Below are 13,663 nucleotides of genomic sequence, written 5' to 3' on the forward strand. Positions count from 1 at the left end.
AAGTGTTTGAGGCTGGATTTGAACTCAGAGGATATTCTTTTCAGTAACAAAACTTGAAATGAAGTGGGGGCCCACCAATTGGGGAATGACTGCACAATTGAATGTACAAATTATGGTATATGAGTATAATGTAGTATATATATTACACCCTAAGATAGAGCAAATAAGGAATACAGAGAAGATTAAGAAGAGGTATGAAGTGATACAAAGGAAAGATGGCAGACAAAAGAAAATACACAATGGCTACAAAAATGTAAACTATAATAATGCAAACATGCAATCAACCACTAATTAATCATAATGAACAATCTTGGTCCTCGGGAATTGATGATGAAACACAGCTTCCTCCCCTACTGGAAGAATAAAATGTGTATACAAATAAGTATATACAAAGAATAGACAATTTATGAAAGGCAATATGGTGTACTGTGTAGCAGTTCTCAAACCTTTTGGTCTCAGAGCCACTTTATACTCTTAAAAATGATTGAGGAGGGGCAGCTAGGTGATGCAGTGGATAAAGCGCCGACCCTGGATTCAGGTGGAACTGAGTTCAAATCCGGCCTCAGACACTTGACACTAGCTGTGTGACTCTGGGCAAGTCACTTAACCCCAATTGCCTCACCAAAAAACCAAACCAAAACAACAACAACAAAAAATGATTGAGGAACCCCACCCCCCAGTCCCCTTCAAAGAGTTTATGTTTTATGGATTCTGGTTGCCAATATTTACTGTGTTAGAAATTAAAATCCCTTAGTATTATTATGATAAGAGTTTTAACCTTGTGGATCCCCTCAAAGGATTTTGGGGACTATACTTTAAGAACCATTGGCGCAGTAGATACAGAACCTTCCAGAAGAAGAAAGAAGACAGAAGACTTGGGTTCAAGTTTTAACTTTGTCATAGAGAATGGAAGAGAGTAGAGAGGAAGAGAACAGGAGAGTGGGATAAGGACATGAGAGAACAGGGCTGACGTATAACTTTGAAGGAGTTGAGATTAGTAGGCAGGGAAGGAGGTACTTAGCACAATGCTTGGCAAAAGTAAGAGTTTGATAAATGGTTTTTGTTTTTGTTTTTGTTTTCAATTCACTCATTTATCCACCTAGGCAGTCCATAGCTCTACGGAGCCACTGGTAAAGTTATCCTGGCTTTGAAGAGCTTTCCCTTTGGTTACCCATTCCAGTGTTTATCAATCTTTGTGGTTAGCAAGTCTTTTTCTGTCTGTAACCCAGTCCTCATACTACACTATAAGCTCAATTGGCATGTTCCTTAATGGAAATGGAAAACTAGTTTTTGGCATGAGAGCCTTTCATACACTTGAAGATCTATTATTAAATCAGCATCTTGTCTTTCATTCTTCCAAAATGAAAAATCCCATGACCTTTAACCTTTTCTCATAGATCTTTCTTTGCAACCCTACAATATTGCCTGAACCCTTTACAAGTTGTTATTGTCCTTTCTGCATTTCAGAGTCTAGATAGAACTGGATATAATGTTCTCAGTAGCACAGTTCTATGTACGATGGGAGAATGGACTCATGGGAAATCTCCCAATATCCTTAGGGGGGACAATAACTAACTGTCCTATCTTGTATTGGTTTGGCTTCTTTTCAGGTCTTTGTTAATCTGATGGAGAATTTACCCATGTTAATAAAATTTCAGATCCATTAAAGCATCAAAGATATATTGAAGTATCATTGAAATGCAATTGTTTTTATTTTTGGTCACTTTGCCAACTTTTCATTGACCTATTTGATTTCAATTCTATCCTTCAAAGTCCTTCCTCTCAGGCCTGAGATTAGGGTCACTTGAAAGTTAATAAGAAGCCTATCTATTCCCTTGTCTAAATCAACAATGACTATATTAACTAGCTAACCTCAGCTTGTTTACTTCATCCTGGTAAATTAACACTGGTCTCCTGAGTGCTTATCACAGACCCTTCCATGGGCCCACCTACCAGTTGTTTCATATTGGCCATTATCTAATCAGTAAGGAAAACAACATGGGACAATTCTGTTTCTAAGCCTCTAATTTCCTCCTGGGTGAAAATAAGAATGGTGGGGTGACAATATGATGCAAGGGCCCAGGCAATTAGACTGATAGTGATCCCGAAACAAGCCACAGATTACAGTGAAGCTATTGTGAGACCTTTGCATACAGAGCAAGGGAAGTCTAGGTAATCCAGCATTATCAGGAAGGGTCTTCAATTAAAAGTGAAAAGACATCTATCCTGAGTTGGACCCTTCTTTTTGAAAATGTTCCAATTATTTTGGTAATACTAAATTAAAATAATACTAGTTCGCATTTATATAGTGATCATGAGCATGTCATTTGATCTCTGTCCGGGGCCTCAGTTTCTCTGTCTGCAAAATGGGGCTCTTGACTTCTGAGGTCCTTTCCAAGTCTACACCTGTGATTCTATAATCCTAAAACACTTCACAGTTTATAGGGCACTTATCTCACAACAATCCTTGTGAAACAGATAGTACAGGTATCATCCCCCTTTGACAGATGAGGGAAACTGAGGTTCAGAAAGGTTAGATGACCTGCCTGTCATGGGCCAAGATATATCCCAGCTGGGACCCAAACATAGGTCTTCTGACTAATCTAGGGTTCATTTTTTTTTTTTTTAGTGAGGCAATTGGGGTTAAGTGACTTGCCTAGGGTCACACAGCTAGTAAGTGTCTGAGGCTGGATTTGAACTCAGGTCCTCCTGACTCCAGGGCCGGTGCTCTATCCACTGCACCACCTAGCTGCCCCTAGGGTTCATTTTAATTCTTTACTTGGGTCATTTTCTGAAGTAGCTTATAATTCTTTAGGCTCTGTGTCCAAAATCCATGTCATTTCCACTTTGGAGTGGTATTTCCTCTCTTCCAAAATATGAGAATGATCAGAATTATCAAAATTCACTCTTCTTTATTTCAGTTAAGAATCACCCTTTGCTACTTACCAGCTTTGAAACTTCCCTCGGAAGCTTCTCTCTTCCCCCCCACCCCCACCCAGGAGAGCCAGGAAGCCTTCAGGCCCAATATCTCTTGTCTGCTAAACACCAGTCTCCAGCTTTTAAGACAAAGTACAGTTTACTCTTTCTCAGGGGAGAGACTAGCCAAGGTTAAGTAGGCTACATCCTGAATTCCCTCAGGCTCTCCTTCACCTGGCTCTTTTATCACAGGTGTGGTTACTTTTTCAAGCTTGAGAGGTGTATTGTTTCTTGTCAGTATTAAATTCACAGTAATGACCCATGCCAGTGTTACTTTGAAATGATAAGTCCCCTGAAATGGCCTGTTCCATGTCTACTTCTCCATCCAGTTTTGAAATCCCCATTTATTTAGGGCAGTGCAGGGGTAGTAGAGAGAGCAGAGAATGAGGAGGTAAGAGACTTGGATTCTAGTCCCAGTTCCACAGCACTTTGATGTATGACAGTGACCAAGTCAATTTGCCTTCTTCAGCCTTGGTTTTCCTTATCTGTAAAATAAGAGGGTTGAACATTCCAACATTAACATTCTGCTATTCCCACTTCCAATGGTAACATGCTTATGGGGTAGTATGTTGAAAAGAGAAGTCCTGGATTTGAATCTAAATTGTGAGGAAATGGGGAATGGTCTCCTCTCAATAAGGGTATAACAGTCACCATTCAAATTACACTCCTCTGGACCTGTTTGAGGACAAAAGTCTCAGTCCCCCTCATTCCCCTCCAGCAAACAGATCACACGGTTCAAGGAGCCCTGAGCTGGTCTCAATAAGGTCCTCTTCTGGGCTGTGTCCATATAAGGGAAGATTGAAGAAATGTCCCTATATCACCTGCCCCATTGGCTAAGAACCCAAAGAATAATTATGGTAATTAGGGTTAAGAATACTGCATTCAGGTTAGCTAGTTTTTGCCCATAGATTGTAACCCTTAAGTAATCGACCAGTAATAAAAAAGGGGAGGGTCCATTTGAGTTAAGGACCAGGGGTTAAAACAGGGCCTTTGAGTCCCCATTCTTTGCACCCACCAGCTGCACACTGGGTTGCCCATTCTCATGAGAATGGCAATAAATGAGCCTTTGACACATCACTGCTGCTGAGTTCCAGAGAATTATTGAGCAGGAGTCATTTTCCTCTCATAAATCTATTAAATTTGTTTCCATGGGCAAATCACTTAGTCTTTTTGAATCTCAGTTTTCTCATCTGTATAATGGTAATAATATCTGCCATGCCCAGCTTGGTGTTTTTTAACCACAAAATGGACTTTGAAGGTTAGAATTAAAATGAGATAGGAGTAAGTAATAGTAAGCAGACTTGTGCTTTTCATAATCTTCTCATCACCAATATTGTCTTCCATTGACCTAACTGCCCTGAAATGTCACAGGTGCACCCTCAAAGCAACTACTGGTACTTAATAGTCCATGTCATTGTAAGGAGAAGAGACAGGATGTGAAAATGACAAAGGCAATGTGTGGTGCTGGGTGCTGGATAGTTTATAGTCTTATCCAAGCTGAACATTCACATTCAATAAAAGGGGTGACCCCAAGGCAAAAAATGTCAGAAGGTTCAACATCAACAGATTAGATCTGTTAGATTAGATTAGATTTCAGTGGGCGAATAGGTCATCACGGACCTGGAGGGAAAGTTGAGTCAGCATGCAGCAACAGTAGAGCAGAAGAGTAGGGCAGCTTTCAGAGACTTGGTGTACAACATCTCATTTACTTATCTGGGCCAGAACACTTGCAAACATCAGGATTGGAACAATGAAAATGATAGAGAAATCCAGAAGCTGTTAAATGAAAAACAAGAACTCCATGGGGTTTACTAGCAAGACAATTTGTTCATCTTTAAGAAAGCAGCATTTAACTCCATAAAAAGTAAAGTGCAAGTGAAGTTTAGAGAGATGCAGGACTCTAGGCTCAGTAAGAAGACAGATGAGATTCAGTTTTACACTGATAGAAACAATGCAAAGCACTTCTTTGATGCCTTGAAAACTATTTATGGGACGAAAACCTCTGTTGCATCTCAGCTACTTAGCACTGCTAGAACCACACTGATCAGTGATAAGGACGTGATCCCGGAGATGGCCTGAACACTTCCAAAGTGTTCTCAATAAAGCACCATCAACCAATGCTGAAGCCATTAACCATATGCTTCAGGTTGTAGTCAATCCCTTTTTAGCTGAATTTCCAATTGAAGAAGAGGTATTAAATACCACCAGGTTCCTCTGGAGTGGCAAAGTGTCTGGTGCTGATTCCATTCCAGCAGGAGATCTACAAGGTGGGAAGTCCATGGTTTATACAGAAGCATATTGAAATCTTCCAGATTATATGGAAAGAGGAAGTTTTGCCCCCAGGAGATCAAGGATGCCTCCATTGTCCATCTCTATAAAGAAAAAGGAAACAGCTTGTCCTGTGACAATTACAAGGGGATCTTTCTCTCTCTTTGTTGTTGCTGGTAAGATTCTTGCCAGAGACCTCCTCTATGCCATGTCACACAATACTGTAAAGAATTAATTGTTATTTGAGGTTTTTATGCCTCAGTGTGCATTGGCCTGGGGCTCCGCAAACCGCAAGGTGCTCCACCCATTGGTTGTAGCCGTTGCCAGGGCTCTGGCACCTCAGTCATCACCACTTGCCAACGCCTACATGGGCCTGGCAAAATGATAATGATTGGAAGCCTAGTGAGGGCAGTCATGTGACTGTCAGAGCGGCCATCCCATTAGCTGGGACTGTGTGGGGTGTTTCTAGGTTTGGGGGAGGAGAATTGGGCATTCTAGGTGGAAGTTGGAAAGTGACAGGACAGGCATTCTGCTGCGTATTTTCAGCTGATTCCTGGGCGGTGGTATTTTTTCAGGTATCATAATTTTCCTTTCCCTATTTTATTTCCTTTCCTTTGATCCTACTGATCCTGTTTGTGTTTTTTTTTTAAGTTCGTTCTTATTAAAATAAATCTTGTTCTGTTTTGAGGGAGGCTGCCGGTCTCCTTCCTTGCTCCAATATTGCGACGAGCCGCTTAGCTAGCACTCCTCAATTAAAAATTGGTCCCCACAATATCATGCACATGTCATTCAATGTTAGTTGAATCATGCAAATGTAATGATATGTTACACACATCATGCCACTCAATATCATACCATAACACAGCATGCACACATGCCACACAATGTCACAATGTTATGCCACATACCACACCAGACATGCTGCATGTCATACCATATGTATACCATTGCCATACCACTCACATGTCAGGACATGCCACAGCATGCCTCACCATGTCATGCAAGTGGCATATCACATTATGCATCACAATGTGTCATGTCACAATGTCATATCACATCACACATATTAAAAGCAGAGAAGTGGAGGTCACCTAGCAAGCTAGGGATTAGAAACTAGGTGTTTGGGCTTCCAGCACAGGGCTCTTTCCCACTATACCACATGTTAATGTGCTATACAACTCTTGCCCAACATTTGGTAATATAGTTTTTTGTTTTTTTGGTGAGGTAACTGGGGTTAAGTGACTTGCCCAAGGTCACACAGTTATGTGTCAAGTGTCTGAGGCTGGATTTAAACTCAGGTCCTCCTGAATCCAAGGCTGGTGATCTATCTACTATGTCACCAGCTGCCCCCATTTGGTAATATTTTGTTTGTTTGTTTGTTTGTTTTTTGGTTGGGCAATGAGGGTTAAGTGATTTGCCCAAGGTCACACAGCTACTAAGTGTCAAGTGTCTGAGGTCGGATTTGAACTCAAGTTCTTCTGACTCCAGAGCCAGTGCTCTATCCACTGTGCCACCTAGCTGCCCACATTTGGTAATATATACATTTTTTTTTTTTGGTGAGGTAATTGGGGTTAAGTGACTTGCCCAGGGTCACACAGCTAGTAATTGTTAAGTGTCTGAGGCCAGATTTGAACTCAGGTACTCCTGAATCCAGGGCCAGTGCTCTATCCACTATGCCATCTAGCTGCCCCCACATTTGGTAATATTTTAACACAGAATGTTCATATCTTTCAGAATTCTGGAGACCTGTTCCTTGTTCAGCCACTAACTGGCTCATCTATAAAATGAATGGTTTGGGATAGATGACTTCTAAGGTCCTTACCAGCTCGAAATGTATCATCCTATGATCTCTAGTCAAGATCCTTCCCTGTCTCAGCCTCAGTTTCTTTTTTACAATGAGGAGTTTAGAATAAATGATGTCAGGGCAGCTAGGTGGCACAGTGGATAGACCACCGGCCCTGGAGTCAGGAGTACCTGAGTTCAAATCCAGCCTCAGACACTTAACACTAACTGTGTGACCGTGGGCAAGTCACTTAACCCCAATTGCCTCACAAAATAAATAAATAAATAAATAAATAAATAAAGGAACCCTTAAAAAAAAAAGAATAAGTGGTGTCTAAATGCCTTTCTAGGTATAAAATTCTATAATGGTTCTTCATGTAGATGCTGAGACTTGGTGTCCTTAGACATTGGACATGGGACATAAATTTTATTAATGCCAAGAGTTCTAACAGATTCCCATTGACATTCTAGAGCTGTTGACTGTTCTTCCATGAGTGATCTCTTACCTTCTTCCTAAATTTGATTGAGTATGTGATTCACAGATAGGTAATAAATGGATGAGATTTTTTCTTTCAGGGCTATTTTGGTCAGGCAGGGCAGAAAATAGAAATGACTCACATTTTCAACCCAAATTTCATTGTCTGATCATATTCACCAACCAACTTCATCATATGCTATAGAAAAAATGGGCTGAATTGCAGTTGGGGAATGAGGAAAAATAAGAAAGTATTCAGTGTTGTAAATGTTACTGAACAGAGGTGGAGAAAGATTATTGATATCACCTGCCAAGACTTGGGGGTGCAGCTGAATTAAATGGGAAACACTTTTTTATTAGTGTTCTAAAGATAAATCATTCATAAGTGCATGAAATTAGAAACTGGATGAGAGAAGAACAGTTAGAAGAAATCTCTATCTATAGCAGGTATGGGTGGATTAGAGAACAGATTATGTTTCCCAGAATGCTGTCATCTCATGGTGAATGAAAGGATGTTCAGAGAGCTGGGGTGGAATTGGGGAGAGCAAAGATGGGAAGCAAATGCAAAACAAACCACTCAAAACAAGGCTGGATCTGGAGGTGTCAGAATATTTGTGAGCAGTAGCAGTGACAGAGACATTGGCTACTGGGCCTGTGAAGTAGCCCTGATAGAACACTTTAAGGTTGAAAAAGCAGTTTACATATGTACTCTCATTTGATCTTTACAACAGCCCTGGGCTGTTGCATATATGGAGCCAATAGATATAGACTAGATTCACAAATGTGGTTTGAAGCTGGAAAACTTCACCCCCAAGGTAAAACCAGAGCCAGAGAAAGCCAGAGGACTACAAAAGAATGCTAACACAGTCATCACCAGATCAATCTCAACTCTGCCAATATTTCAGGGACTTTCCTGTTGTTAGTGTGAGTTTGTTCCTTGTGAATAAATTTGGATTTGAATTCCATTCACGTCTTTATTAGAGTTTTATAGTGGGGCAGCTAGGTGGTGCAGTGGATAGAACACTGGCCCTGGAGTCAAGAGGACCTGAATTCAAATCTCACCACAGATACATACTATCTGTGTGACCCTGGGCAAGTCACTTAACCCCAATTGCCTTAAACATTCAGGACGATCTCCAGTCATCCTGTTATATTTCTTGCCACTGGACCCACATGGCTCTGGGTGAGAGAGTGAAGTTGGTGACCTTGCACACAGCCCTCCCTCACTTAAATCCAATTCAGTGCAAGTCATGACATCACCCCAATGTCAAAACCCAAAGGACAACAACAGTTTTGTGGTAAATATATTTATTGAGCCTAGAACAGTTCTGTCACATGGCAGGTACTTAATAAATGCTTGTTCCTTTATGTTCTTGAAAGCTTCTTGCTTGCCTTAGTTGTATCAGGTAGGCCATCTTGAGTGATGTAGGACAGGATTATGAACCTTTTTTGTGTCATGGGCCTCTTTGCTAGTCTGGTGAACACTGTGAGGCACTTACAATACTGCTTTTAAATAACTGTGCTCAATTTCAGTAAGCTACTAGTGCAAATAAAGATACAATTTATTTTTCCCTTTAAGTTTATGGGCCTTCTGAAATCTGTCCACAGACTCCAGTCTGTGTACTTCGTAGTTACCTAAGTTCCCAAAGTTGTAGACCCTTTAGGTTGGAGGCAACACAGAAGCCCAAAGAGGATATAGATATTGAGACTCCAAGACTGAAATGAGTTCATCTACCTTCACTTACCGTATAGGTCACATGTGGAAGACTCATTTCATTGACTTGTTTTTTGTTTTTTTTTTTTCAGAACAGTCTAGGCCATCAAAATCAGGCAGCTCCATTTAATGGAGCAGCAAACACGAGGCCTAGTTTTTGGCGAAGTGGAATAAAGTGTTTGCTGTACATCTTGACCAAAGAATGATGATTTGGGAGGTGTCTGTGAGCTATAATTAGTATGCTGTTGAAAGCATCTTTTCCAATACTCTAGGCACTTGAGCTGGGACTGAAAAGTACTCAAAAATTCACAATGGTGACAATGTCTTCAGTGAGCTGTCTAAAATCCTGGAACTTTCCCAGGTCCAGTAAAAGGTATCTGGAAAGAGTGTTGCTTGATAATTAGGTACTATACTCTTTATTTCCAATCAGAAGTTGTTAAATGTAATAAAAATCACATATTTCTTGGGGGTGGGAGGAGCTTTATCACATTCAACAACTTCTGATTGGACCAAGTTAAAACCATCCAAGGAGACTGCTGGGGAGACCTCCCCCCATCCCTTTCTTTTTTGGCCAATGACTCCATGCCAAAAGAGCCAGTGACTCAGCTTAGGGGATAGGCTGGCAGTCAAACAGTACAGTCTTAGGAGACTCACAATGGATAATTACATTTGGGGGTGGGGAATGTGGAGTGTGTGGCATATCCTATGTGCCTAACTGGAGGAAAATAAGTCTTTGATACCTTGCTGGAATATCTCACTGGTATGAGATCAGAGTAGAAAACTGAGTAAGAGAAATGTAGGTGATTATTTTAGAGTGGGGGGAGGGGGGGTTCTGCCTTTGACTTTATATAAACCTTGATGATGTAATGTCCCCAGGTCACAGCACTGAACATCTGTGGAGAGCCTTGTGGCTGTGAGAGCTCACAGGATGTCTTTGTCAAGTTCCTAATAATCTCTCTCCTCCTGAGAAAGAGAAATCCTCTAGCTTTGACCTGAGGTCGGAAGGTCTATAACAGAGGGCAGTTGTCAAAGGTACAATGCCCGCCAAGTGTTCAGATGGCCTCAAAAAGATGATTTTTCTCTTGGTAAGCCTTTGCCAATGGAGGGCACTCCCCCACCTCCTCAAAACTATTTCATTCAGTCAGAGAGGGAGAGACAGCTCTCAGGGAAAAAGAGAGTACTCACAAGCAACAAAAATGGGCTTCTCCCAAGAGCCTATGGTTAAATATTTAGCGTGAGCCTTTCCACTTTGGAAATCAGCAAATGTGACAGATTGAGGGCTTGATATACTGTGTTATTGATTGTCTAGACTTAAGAAAGTGATGAAGAAAACATTAATAAGGTAGGCTAAACTTAAAAGTGTATCCAGAATACGTTTTCCCCCAGAGAGCCTGTTGTGAAACATTTACCATCACACCACTGCCAGAGGTGTACTTTTTCGAGTCCAATTAGCCAGGGATCCAGGCCTATTGGAAGCTACTTTAGTGTGTGTCAAATTTCCTTTCAGAGGGACAGTGAGGTCTAGGACCAAAAGTTAAGAACATCTGCTTCATTTTCTTAAAGTGGCAACGAACTTCCAATACAGATCCTTTAGCAAGAAGTTCAGAAATGCTTGCCTTTCCCTCTACTTCCCCATGGTCTCCCCTGGGCACTCCCTTTCCCCCACACATAGCCCATTAATTTAATGAGCATCATCAGGAAAGAGGTCTCCCATCCCTCCCCAGCATAGTAAGAAGTGCTTTAGATGGTGCCCTGATCCAGGATTTCAAAAGGAACTTCCCTGTCAGTCTTCTTTCTGGCACTGAGATCTTTCACTGATTTTGTTGGTCTGGGCTACTGCTGGAAAAGCAGTTTTCATTCTGAACTCCTAGAAACAGTCTAGCTCCTTCCTTCAAATAAGGTTCTCCCTCAGGGTTTCCACTAAGGAGGTAACATAGGCTGAGATCAGTAAAAGGAAAGAACAGTGCCTCAAACCCCTTCCAGCTCTGACTCCCTGAGACTTTTAGAGATTTGCAATCTAGCTCCTAGCCAGCTCTCTGATCTCTGATATGCTGAATCTACAACTCAGGAAAAACAAATTTTCCTTCCATATAAAAACCAGGAGATTATCTTTGTTTTCTACACATCACAGACCCAGAAGTGGTCATTTTCCTGTTCCCTTACCACAGAAAATTCATTGGCTCTTTCTTAATACCCTAAATAACAATAAAAGTGTTTAGCATTCTGGCCTCAAGAACAATCTGAGGAGGGGAGACTCCATCAATGGGGAGCAGCTTGGTGTTAAAAGGAAGTAGTTAGGTGTTGGATAGAAAAAAGATAAATGAGCCAGGACAAAACATTCTAAAGCTATAGAATGACTCCGGAAACTGTGCCTTGAGAAAGGTACTCAGAAATGGACGTGCAGAGATAAAGGCTGTCCAGTACCGGCTAGGAGGACTTGCTGATATTCATGGTTCTAAGCTTTGCGATAAAGGAGAAAAAAAGGCATGATGACAAAGTTTTCAGGAGTACGCTGAAAACTCACCGAGCCACATTTGTGTCTTGCTGCTGAACCCATCAAAGGGGAATTTACAAGACAGCCGAGAGAATGTGAAAAAGAAAAGCAAGAAAGAGGAGTTCAACCAGTACATCCAAAGAAAATTTGGGGAATTTCATAGAGATGGAAGCCCCAGACCCAGTTATATATGTGGTATCTTGAAAATGAGAAGTAATTGGAATCTATAGGTGCAGCACACTTTAAACAAAACTGATACTGTATTGTATTGTTCTGATTTACAGAGATAAGGATAACGTGATGACTTAAAAAAATTATTTAATTTTTTTATGAGGCAATTGGGGTTAAGTGACTTGCCCAAGGTCACACAGCTAGTAAGTGTCAAGTGTCTGAGGCTGGATTTCAACTCAGGTCCTCCTGAATCCAGGGCTGGTGCTTTATCCACTGCACCACCTAGCTGTCCCGCTTGATGACTTTTCATTCATTTATTGCCTCATTCATCAAAAGTTTATGGAGACTGTTATATATTCAGTTTTGTGGGGGATGCAGAAGAAATGAGTATGACATATTCCTACACTCAGAAATTTTGCAATCTAGTAGTAGAGATAAAAAAATGAGCATAATTGTTGGCATAATGGGAAGGACAGTGAATCTGGATTCAGGGGACCTAGGTTTGATTCCTGGCTAGTGTGACCTTCGGCAAGTCACTTCATTGTACGGAAAATAAGAGGGATGAATTAGGGTGATCTTTGAGATCCTCTCCAGCTCTGAATCCCATGAGACTTTGAACATGAACATTTGTAATGTAAAGCATTTATAATGATTAGTTTACCGTTCCCTGAAATGAGTTAACATGGATAAAGCATTTGTTGTAGTAGTAGTAGCAGCAGCAGCAGTAGTAGTAAACATATAACACTTATGCCAGACACTATGCTAAGCACTTTACAACTAGTACCTTATTTGATTCTCATAACAACCCTGGGAGGTATCTGCTATTATTATCCCCGTTTTATAGATGAGGAACCTGAGGCATACAGAAGTGATTTGCGCAGGGTCACATAGCTAGTGTCTGAGGCAAATTTGAATTCAAGTCTTTCTGACTTCAGGCCCAGCACTCTATCCACTGGGCCACCTAGCTGTCCCTAAAACTTAAAGATCAAGCAACCATTACTTTTATTATTCTTTTACCTCTTTCTACCCACAAGCCCCACCCAGGATTTAACTGGTTGACCTTGCCTTCTGGTTTTTCATCTCAAGTTTATTTGCAGTAAGACTGTATTGGACAGTAAGGAAGACTTCCGTATAGGTAGCCTAGGTGCTGGCCTTCTATCTGCTTAGGGACACAGTCACCAAGGAAGAATGTGAAAATGATATATGGGACTGATAAGTGTTGTATAAAGTCAGATAAGGGAGAGCTTACCTTTTTCTGGGAGAATCAAGGAAGGCATCACAGAGAAAGTGGCATTTGAATTGTGACATGAAGGAAGGAGATGAGAGACTTCATATATTAGTTCTACCCATAAATCAATAAGCATTTATGAGAACCTAGTATATGCCTAGTATATGGAGATTAAAAACCAGGGCAGCTAGGTGGCGCAGTGGATAGAGCATTGGTCCTGGATTCAGGAGGACCTGAGTTCAAATTCGGCCTCAGACACTTGACACTTACTAGCTGTGTGACCCTGGGCAAGTCACTTAACCCCAATTGCCTCACAAAAAAACCAAAACAAAAACCAACCAACAACAACCCAACCCAACCCCAAAACAACACTGGACCTCAAAGAGCTTGTGGGGGGGGATTAGTAGAGGGTAGGAAAGAGGAGATGGGAGAGAAGAAAGGAGGCAACACCTACCTTACTGTGGGTGTTCAACAAATATTACTATACTGGACATGTCCTCTCTAACCCAGAGTTGAGGGGCCTACAAGTACTCTAGAACAAGTTGGCTGGCAGGA

Source organism: Dromiciops gliroides, chromosome 2, assembly GCF_019393635.1.
Source record: "Dromiciops gliroides isolate mDroGli1 chromosome 2, mDroGli1.pri, whole genome shotgun sequence".
NCBI lineage: Eukaryota > Metazoa > Chordata > Mammalia > Microbiotheria > Microbiotheriidae > Dromiciops > Dromiciops gliroides.